Source organism: Oncorhynchus gorbuscha, linkage group LG22, assembly GCF_021184085.1.
Source record: "Oncorhynchus gorbuscha isolate QuinsamMale2020 ecotype Even-year linkage group LG22, OgorEven_v1.0, whole genome shotgun sequence".
NCBI lineage: Eukaryota > Metazoa > Chordata > Actinopteri > Salmoniformes > Salmonidae > Oncorhynchus > Oncorhynchus gorbuscha.
Window position 1 is genome coordinate 9,694,088 of NC_060194.1, and position 9,851 is coordinate 9,703,938.

Consider the following 9,851-nt stretch of genomic DNA (forward strand, 5'->3'; position numbering starts at 1 on the left):
CAAAAGTCATAAATAGCATTATACAGCTTCACTTACCTTTGCTGATCTTCGTTGGAATGCACTCCCAGGACTCCCACAAGAAATGTTTTTTTTGTTCGATTACGTCCATATTTATGTCCAAATACCTCCGTTTTGTTCACGTGCCTATTCCAAATGCACAATACGCAAGAGCAAAATCCACACTAAAACTAAACTTTTTTACAGACAACAAATACCATGAGAAGTGAAGTAGTCTAAAGATAAAAATACTTTCAAAATGCTGATGTTTATTTCAACTACCTTTTAGTTGCACTTCCCCCCAGCTCCACAACCACAGGTAAAACCTTGCTGAGATGATCAATGTATGTGTTGCATTGTTGTATTGCCAATTTCTCAAGCCAAAATGTCTTCATGGCCTTCACCAGTTCATCTGTGCTTGTAGGCTTGGCAGAGTTACGGATGAATGTTTTCATTTGATGCCAAACAAGTGCGATTGGGTTTAAATCAAGAGACCTACATGTAGAGAATTTTTTTATTTTTAGGGCATCCCGAGTGGCACAGTGGTTTAAGGCTAGCTGTGCCACTAGAGATTCTGGGTTCAAGTCCAGGTTCTGTCGCAGCAGGCCACGACCGAGAGACCCATGGGGTGGTGCAAAATTGTCTGGGTAAGGGGAGGGTTTGGACAGCAGGGATGTCCATGTCCCATTGCGCACTAGCTACTCCTGTGGCAGGCTGGGTGTTTCCACTGACACATTGGTGCTGCTGGCTTCCGGGTTAAGTGGGCATTGTGTCAAGAAGCAGTGCGGCTTGGTTGGGTTCTCAACCTTCGCCTCTCCGGAGTCCATACAGGAGTTGCAGCTTTGAGACAATTATAGCCCCTTATTACCAATTGGATACTACGAAATTGAAGAGAAGAAGGGGTTAAAAAACATATATATTTTTACATATACTGTAAGCCTACCATAGATCACATGAGTCTCACTAGTGTTGAGTAATGGGCAGTTAAAAGTGTTGGATTTTTATTTGACCTTTATTTTATACATAGGTCTACTTACTCTGCTGGCGTCTTGACCCAGTTTATGCCCTCATTTGCAATGCAAACCCGGGTGGCAATGTGTTTTGGGTCAATGTCTGCATTTAGAGAAGAAAAAAGACCTTTAGCCTAACCGCCAACATAAGGTACAACACTAGAAATATACATGTAAATAGGCCTAAACATAACAAAATACTGCTATAATCCTACCTTGAAAGAAACGATGTGGTGAATTATTGTGGAACACATAGCAGTCCATGAGGTGTAGCCTACAATATTTGATGTACCTTTTGCTTTGTAAATAGCTAAACTTACCATCAAAAACAAACACATAGAGACACAGAGTTTGAGGGAATACTTGGGACTCCAGAAGGCCTTTGCCGATCACTCATCATCTTCATCCATCAGTGAGCCAATCGCTTGAATAGTCTTGCTGGAAATAGAATACAATGTGAAAATGTGCAGCAGACAGTAAAGACCAGCAGTAGATTTATTTAAGCATCATTTTTTACATTATTAGGCCTACAGTACAGTATTGTAGCCTACTGTCCCTGATCATTTCCCTGGGCTTTGACGTTCGGCGTAACACAAGCATCTGATGATAGTGTTTGCGAATAGCACTGTCCGTGACCATAATCCCCAAGTCTAACAGTATTTTACAAAATAAGCCTTCCAACCTTGATGGGCTATCAGGAGGACGATAGACTCTTACCAAGTCCACCAAATGCACTGTTTTCTAACCACATCTGGATGGATCCATAACAAATTCCTAAGGGAATAAATACCACTGAATAACAGAAAAAAATATATAAAGTAGGCTAATGAAGGCAACAAATTGTTGCTTACTGAAACTCCCAGTCATCCAATTGTTATAATAGGATTTGAAGCAATAGCCTACCCACATGTGGTCAAATATTTCAGCACCGTTTTGTGCTGCTCTGAGACAGGCATGGGGCCTGGTCATGATAAAAGAATTAGAATTTATTTTTATTCTGAAAAACTCCGCAGTCCTTAACGATTACAAGCATACCCGTAACATGATGCAGCCACCACTATGCTTGAAAATATGGAGAATGGTACTCAGTAATATATTGGATTGGATTTGCCCCACATTTCTTTGCAGTATTACTTTAGTGCCTTGTTGCAAACTGGATGCATGTTTTGGCATATTTGTATTCTGTACAGGCTTCTTTTTTTTCAATCTGTCATTTAGGTTAGTATTGTGAAGTAACTACAATGTTTTTGTAACGGTTTTCATGTGGTGAAGGAGAGTCGGACCAAACTGCAGCATGTAGATTTGCGATCCATGTTTAATAAAACAACGTAACACGAATCAAAATATAAACTCAACAAAACGTAATGAAAACCGAAACAGCCTAAACTGGTGCAAACTAACACAGAATAAGGCCATCAAGACACTAAGGACAATCACCCACAACCCAACCAAAGAATATGGCTGCCTAAATATGGTTCCCAATCAGAGACAACGATAAACACCTGCCTCTGATTGAGAACCACTTCAGGCAGCCATAGACTTACCTAGAACACCCCACTAAGCTATAATCCCACTACATACACAACACATACAAAAACCCATGTCACACCCTGGCCTGACCAAATAAATGACGATAAACACAAAATACTTCGACCAGGGCGTGACAGTTTTTGATCCATCCTCAGTTTTCTATCGCAGCCATTAAACTCTGTAACTGTTTTAATGTCACCATTGGCCTCATGGTGAAATCCCTGTGGTTTATTCCCTCTTCGGCAACTGAGTAAGGAAGGACGCCTGTATCTTTGTAGTGATTGGGTGCATACAAAGTGTAATTAATAACTTCACCATGTTTAAAGGGATATTCAATGTCAAAAAAAATTATCCATCTACCGATAGGTGTCCTTCTTTGCGAGGCATTGGAAAACCTCCTTGGTCTTTATGGTTGAATCTGTGTTTGAAATTCACTGCTCAACTGAGGGACCTTACAGATAATTGTATATGTGGGGTCAGAGTAGTAGTCATTCAAAAATCATGCTAAACACCATTATTGCACACAGAGTGAGTCAAGCAAATTTCTACTCCTGAACTTATTTAGGTTGTCATAAAAATAGGTGGTGACTTATTTACTGAAGACAAGTAGTCAGTCAGACAAGTAGTTTATTTTTATTCATTTGTAAAAGTTTCGATAAACATAATTCCACTTTGACATTATGGGGTATTTTTTTATATTTATGTAACTAGGCAAGTCATGTTAAGAACAAATTATTTTTTTCAATGACAGACTAGGAACTGCCAGCTCAGGGATTTGAACTTGCAACCTTTCAGCTGCTAGTCCAATGTTCTAAATACTAGGCTACCCTGCCGCCTCGGGGTATTGTGTGTAGGCCAGTGACAAAAACTCACAATTTGATCCATTAAATTCAGACAGTAACACAACAAAATGTGGAAAAGTCAAAGGGTGTGAATACTTACTGAAGGCACTGTACGAACCAGACGAATGAAATGCAAAGGTGAAACCCACTGTCACTTTACAAATGACAGATACATCAGCCACAAAAACATTACACGGCAATATATAAATAAAGGCCGACGGGGGGTTAAGTCACAGGTTAGCATTTATTGGGATGACTCGTGTACTGGAGGAAGCGCTACAGAGTGGTCACTAGCTAGCACAGCCACAAAATCCTAAAATCAGATTTTAAACCTAACCACACTGCTAACCCTAATGCCTAAACCTACCCTCAAATTAAGACCAAAAAGCAATATAGACCATTTTGACTTTGCAGCTGGCACATCTAGCACCTTCAAACTCAACTCAACGCCAGTTTCACTCCATTTATTCATTGTTCCCCTCTAATCAGGGACTGATTTAGACATGGGACACCAGGTGTGTGCAATTACTTATCAGGTAGAACAGAAAATCAGCAGGCTCTAGACCTCGTAGGGTAAGAGTCATCAATATACCTGATCTAGCAGGAATTGCTCAATTCTGCCTCCAGGACAAGACTCATCCCAATAAACGTCAAGTCAGCAATGTCCCATTTTGTGCTTCTCCACCCTTAATTTCTACAAACATCTGGCCGCCTTGCATCAGTGCATCACCCACACTGTGATAGAAGCCCACCATGGGACTCTGTGTCTATCTGTCACAGGTTAAAAACTATGCTGTTCAACTCGCTTCCACTTCCATACAAAACCTTGTTTAATTAGTTGGCTCATCCCTAAGGAGGATGTGTCTTCCCTATGCCTCTGTAATAATTCACAAGGATGTCCATACATTAAAACACAAGGCATCAACTCACTAAGGCACGTAAACATTGGGATACTGCTTAAGATGTATAGCTGTCCCTTATGAACAGAGGATATGTAGTGCTATAATCTTTGTATAATCTGAATCTGTGTTGGGCAGGTGTTTTGTAGCCTCTATTACGTTAACTCATGGGTATTGGTATGGAATTTAAGGTAGTCAGGATTGTGTGTTCTTATCATAATATACAAACATGTCTGCTGCTCCGTCATTCCTTAAACATATTTTGGGGAAAGGTTGGACAGTGTGGCTAATTCATTAAAATAATTATTAAAACAGGCTTCATGAACACCACTGTTCCCACATTCAGACATACTATGGCGAAACCTTTGGCTCGTATTCTTTAAAAAACTTTTTCTATATTTTATAATGCCTTGTGTGAGTACTGTGTCAGAGATAGCAGATCCCTTTATTATTGGAGAAGAACTATAAGAGAGTTACACACGCACACACACAAAAGAAGAGCAGACTCCTATGTTCACTTGTTTACATAACCATGCATACAAACACAGTACACAGAGGTGTGCACCCTACCTCTATAATCATTCCATTAACTGAGTGTGCTGCATAAAATGTGCCTTGCACGGCAGAAACCTTGTCCCCACTGTTATTTCTTTTCATCGGCGGAAAGAAAAAAACACCCCTACCACTGCTCAAAAGATTAGTTTAATTATAAGGACCTGCTCTAGGATCATCATGTTTTTCTCGGTCGGTGAGGAGGCCACCTCCTACCCGCCTCAACCTAATGCAAAGCCATTCATCATGATGTCACAGGGTATCCATGGAAAAGGACTCATGAGTATGACCACTCTGGTTCTTGGCTGGTACCAGGATGGGGTCAAATACAGTAGTGTGCTGATAAGCTAGGGTACAAACTGGAATATTGCCTTGAATAAAGTGCACTATAAATTGTGTTGAGACACTTTGAAATGTGTTAAATAAATAGTGACTTTACACTTTGTGGTAGATTTAATTGCATACCTGAATAAAATATGGCAGGTAGCCTAGTGGTTAGAGCGTTGGACTAAAAACCATAAAGTTGCAAGATCGAATCCCCAAGCTGACCAGGTAAAAATATGTTGTTCTGCCCCTGAACAAGGCAGTTAACCCACTTCTTCTAGGCTGTCATTGAAAATAAGAATTCATTCTTAACTGTCTTGTCTAGTTAGATAAAATGAAGTGCCATTTTGCTTTCAATTCACTAAGTTAAAACATGTTGTGTCATATTCATCACCGTATGGCCATGAAGTTACTGCATAAACTTGGTTGGTAAACATCACATACTGAGTTCCAAACTGCTTCTGGAAGTAACATCAGCACAATAACTGTTAGTCAGGAGCTTCAAGAAATGGGTTTCCGTGGCCGAGCAGCAGCCCACATGCCTAAGATCACAATGTGTAATGCCAAGCTTCGGCTGGAGTGGTGTAAAGCTCGCCGCCATTGGACTCTGGAGAAGTGGGAAATGCATTCTCTGGAGTGATGAATCACACTTCACCATCTGTCAGTCCGACGGATTATTCTGGGTTCTCCGGGTTTGGGAGAACGCATTTCTTTTACAGTACCTACTGTACCAAAGTTGTCCGGTGAGTGTCTAACTTGTTAAACTTCCTAATAAACTTTAACATTTTATTAGCTAAATGACGCCTAGTTAACAATGTCATGTGTTATAGGATAGAGTGAAACACATTTTGTTGATACCAGTTTCAATCTGTCAGCGCCACCGACTGACTGGCTAGTGCTTGCTGTAAGTTAGCCAACGTTTGCACAATTCATGTGCTAGTTAGCTAGCTAACTAATGATTTGTCTAAACACTTACATTTTTAGGTAAATACATTGCTGTCTTTTAATACGAATATGCATGTCAATATGCTAGTGTCACGGTTCATTAGCATGTTAGCTAGCTAGCAATAATATGAGTTGATTTGACATCAGAGCAAAACTTCACTTTGCAGATGGATACCCTTCACCTACCCATGGTGTTGGAAGAGGATGTATTGGAAATATGGAAATATGTTTGTGGTGCACTTACTCATAACACTTTTGAGTGATAAATTAGTGTATTGTCTTCATAAATGTAGCCCATACATTAATTATTTGTAACAATTAGATGTTTCATTGCTTTAAACTAGTAGCTAGCTCATCTTGAGCATGTGTTGTTCCTCTCTCTTTCCAGAAGCAATCAGTTGCATGGCAAAAATACAGATTGAGGCCTTCAATCAAACTAAGGACAGAGAAATATGTGCACACCAGACAGGTCAAGGCTTCTTTTATGCATGGCTTTGAGATGCAAGTTACACTCAACATTATTTTTGGTTTGTTTGGATGACACAATTGCTGGGTTGCAGGCACTGGGTCAATAGTTGTAGTTTTCTGGTTGTTTTCTATAAATACAGCGAGGTTGGGTTGTTGGTGCTGGGTTATTAAGGTTGGGCTATGGATATTTCCCCCAGCCAGTGGGTTAATTCTCCTTCCACCAGCGCGTGAAGTCCACCTAAATCAAATCAAATTGTATTTGTCACATGCTCCGAATACAACAGGTGTAGATCTTACAGTGAAATGCTTACTTATGAGCTTCTAACCAACAGTGCAATTTATACAAAAAAATACAGAAAATAATAAGAGATAAAAGTAACAAATAATTGAAGAGCAGCAGTAAAAAGTAACAATATATACAGGGGGTGCCAGTACAGAGTCGATGTGCGGCGGCATCGGTTAGTTGAGGTAGTATGTACATGTACAGTATGTACAGAGTTAGGGGGGTGCAATGCAAATAGTCTGGGTAGCCATTTGACTGGGCAGCCATTTGAATTTTGGGTAGCCATTTTAATTTTTAGGGCCTTCCTCTGACACCGCCTGGTATAGAGGTCCTGGATGTCAGGAAGCTTGGCCCGTTCGCACTACCCTCTGTAGTACCTTGCGGTCGGAGGCCGATCAGTTGCCATACCAGGCAGTAATGCAACCGGTCAGGATGCTCTTGATGGTGCAGCTGTAGAACCTTTTGAGGATCTGAGGACCCATGCCAAATCTTTTCACTCCTGAGGAGGAATAGGTTTTGTTGTGCCCGCTTCACGACTGTCTTGGTGTGTTTGGACCATGTTAGTTTGTTGATGTGGACACCAAGGAACTTGAAGCTCTCAACCTGCTTCACTGCAGCCCTGTTGATGAGAATGGGGGCGTGCTCGGTCCTCTTTTTCCTTTAGTACACAATCATCTCCTTTGTCTTGATCATGTTGAGGGAGAGGTTGTTGTCCTGGCACCACACAGCCAGGTCTCTGACCTCCTCCCTATAGGCCGTCTCATTGTTGTCGGTGATCAGGCCTACCACTATTGTGTCATCAGCAAATTTAATGATGGTGTTTGAATTGTGCCTGGCCATGCAGCCATGAGTGAACAGGGAGTACAGGAGGAGGCTGAGCACGCACCCCTGAGGGGCACCTGTGTTGAGGATCAGCATGGTGGATGTGTTGTTACCTACCCTTACCACCTGGGGGCAGCCCGTCAGGAAGTCCAGGATCCAGTTGCAGAGGGAGGTGTTTAGTCCCAGGGTCCTTTGTTTAGTCCCAGGATCCTTAGCTTATTGATGAGCTTTTAGGGAACTATGGTGTTGAACACTGAGCTGTAGTCAATGAATAGCATACTTTCAAGTATTATCATTCTAGTGTGACTGAGTGACTGGAAAACGGCTAAAGTTATCTTGACAGACTAAGGGTGTTTTGGCTGACTGAAAACCATGAAAATGGTGTGTAACAAACATTATGAATTTGATGTTCATTCAGGTTAAATAGGTTGTCCTATCATAATTAGGTGGCTAGCTACCGTTAGCATTAGCTAGTTAACGACTGTGCTAATATCTCTGGCTGTGGTAACTTTAGCTAGCCACTGTCATAAAAAAACATTGAAAACCAGTACAGCTAACTAATGTTAGCCATCTAGACCATGCTTGTGACACTAGCTTACTGCTAGTGTCACAGAATATAAATAAATGCACATTTATTTTTTATTTTTGATGGCTAGCTATAATTATGTCAGTGTCTGTAATGGTAGCTAGCTAACTTTAGCTAGCTACCTTAGCTAGCTAAGTCTGACACTTCTGGACTGTCTTGGACACTGTTTTACTCGTTAGCTATGTTAGCTGGCTAGCTTTGTTTACATAGCTAGATTTTTCTTTAATTTAAGCCTGGTAAATAGTTTGGTTATCTCTTGCTTGCATGGGGATTATGGAGTTAGTTAGCTGTACTCATTTTCAATGGTTTCTGACAGTGGCAGCTTTAGTCGGACTTGTGAAGTTGAGGAGCATGGATGCAAATTATTTTAGCTAGCTAACGTGATTTGATGCAGCCAAATTAGTTTATCTACTTACCTCGCTTGCTAGCTATGTTTCTAACATTTCTTTATTTCTGTACTTAAATGCAGAGGTCAAGGCCTCTGCACAGCTTTGTAAAGATACGCTGACTGAGTGGATCCTGGCCTCTTTGATTCCAAAGTTCGAGGTTAAGTAAAACTGAGAAATTATTTTTGAAAGTGGGGACAGAGCTTTGAGGGGGAAAACACACAGATTTTCATTGACCATGTATAAAACAGCATCTATGTCTTCCATATTGTCATCTATAACCAATAGTACAACCTTAATGGAAACTTGAAAGACTTAACTTCACCAGAGCCTCTTAGAACCATTCAGCCACTTTGGGACTAAATACATTACATGCACAGCTATCATAGATAGTCTGGCCTTCATTTGACCATACTTGCTTTATTGGGCATTTGCACAGGTATTCTGTCACAGTAACTAACCTGACACACATCACAGTCTGGGGGCAGCTCATGGGCACTTAGGGGTAATGTGCCTTGCTCAAGGGTACCACAGTAGTAGGTAGTATACAGAGATATTGTATCTGTTAACCCTCAGGCTGCCGGATGCCCCCGCAGGCAGATCGGGGGTTCAAATATCGGCCTGCCTTTCTAACCTTGAAGCTTCTGCCACCCCAATTCACTTTCCTCACTCCCTTGTCCCTGTTCAACCATTTGACCTGGATAATCAACCTTCCCTCAAAATATTTAATTTAGAAATGTGGGTGAAAATATCCCTTAAAATCTCCCCCCTAGCAGTTAAGCCTAGCGGTTAAGAGCATTGGGCCAGTAACTGATAGGTTGCTGGTTCGAAAACCCGAGCCAGCAAGGTAAAAAAAAATATATATAATTTTGGAGCATATACCCATGTGGGTGATTGAAAGATGAACTGAGGTCCACACTCCAGTCCAGTTGATGGTGGTAATGCACCTTAAAGTTGGTTGTCAATTGCCATATAAAGTCCTAAGAAGAAGCCTGAAGGAGGAGAGATTACTAGAAATGAACTCTGTTTACCCATTCATCTGTGGATTCATTTCCTGATTTCCGGTGCCGACAGAGGTGCCCACGGGTGCACCTCAGCTACACTCAAGGTACTAAACGATATCATAACCGCCATCGATAAATGACAGTACTGTGCAGCTGTCTTCATCGACCTCGCCAAGGCTTTCGACTATGTCAATCACCATATT

At 41.2% G+C, this 9,851-nt stretch overlaps 1 long non-coding RNA gene across 1 annotated transcript; it reads right to left on the minus strand.

Moving 5' to 3' along the window:
* Positions 1–1,034: 1,034 nt before the first annotated feature.
* LOC124009828 lies at positions 1,035–3,522 on the minus strand. Its single transcript, XR_006834326.1, has 3 exons — positions 3,480–3,522; positions 1,328–1,445; positions 1,035–1,110 (listed from the first exon to the last, which is right to left on the minus strand). It is a non-coding gene; the product is annotated as an uncharacterized LOC124009828 (long non-coding RNA).
* Positions 3,523–9,851: the final 6,329 nt, after the last annotated feature.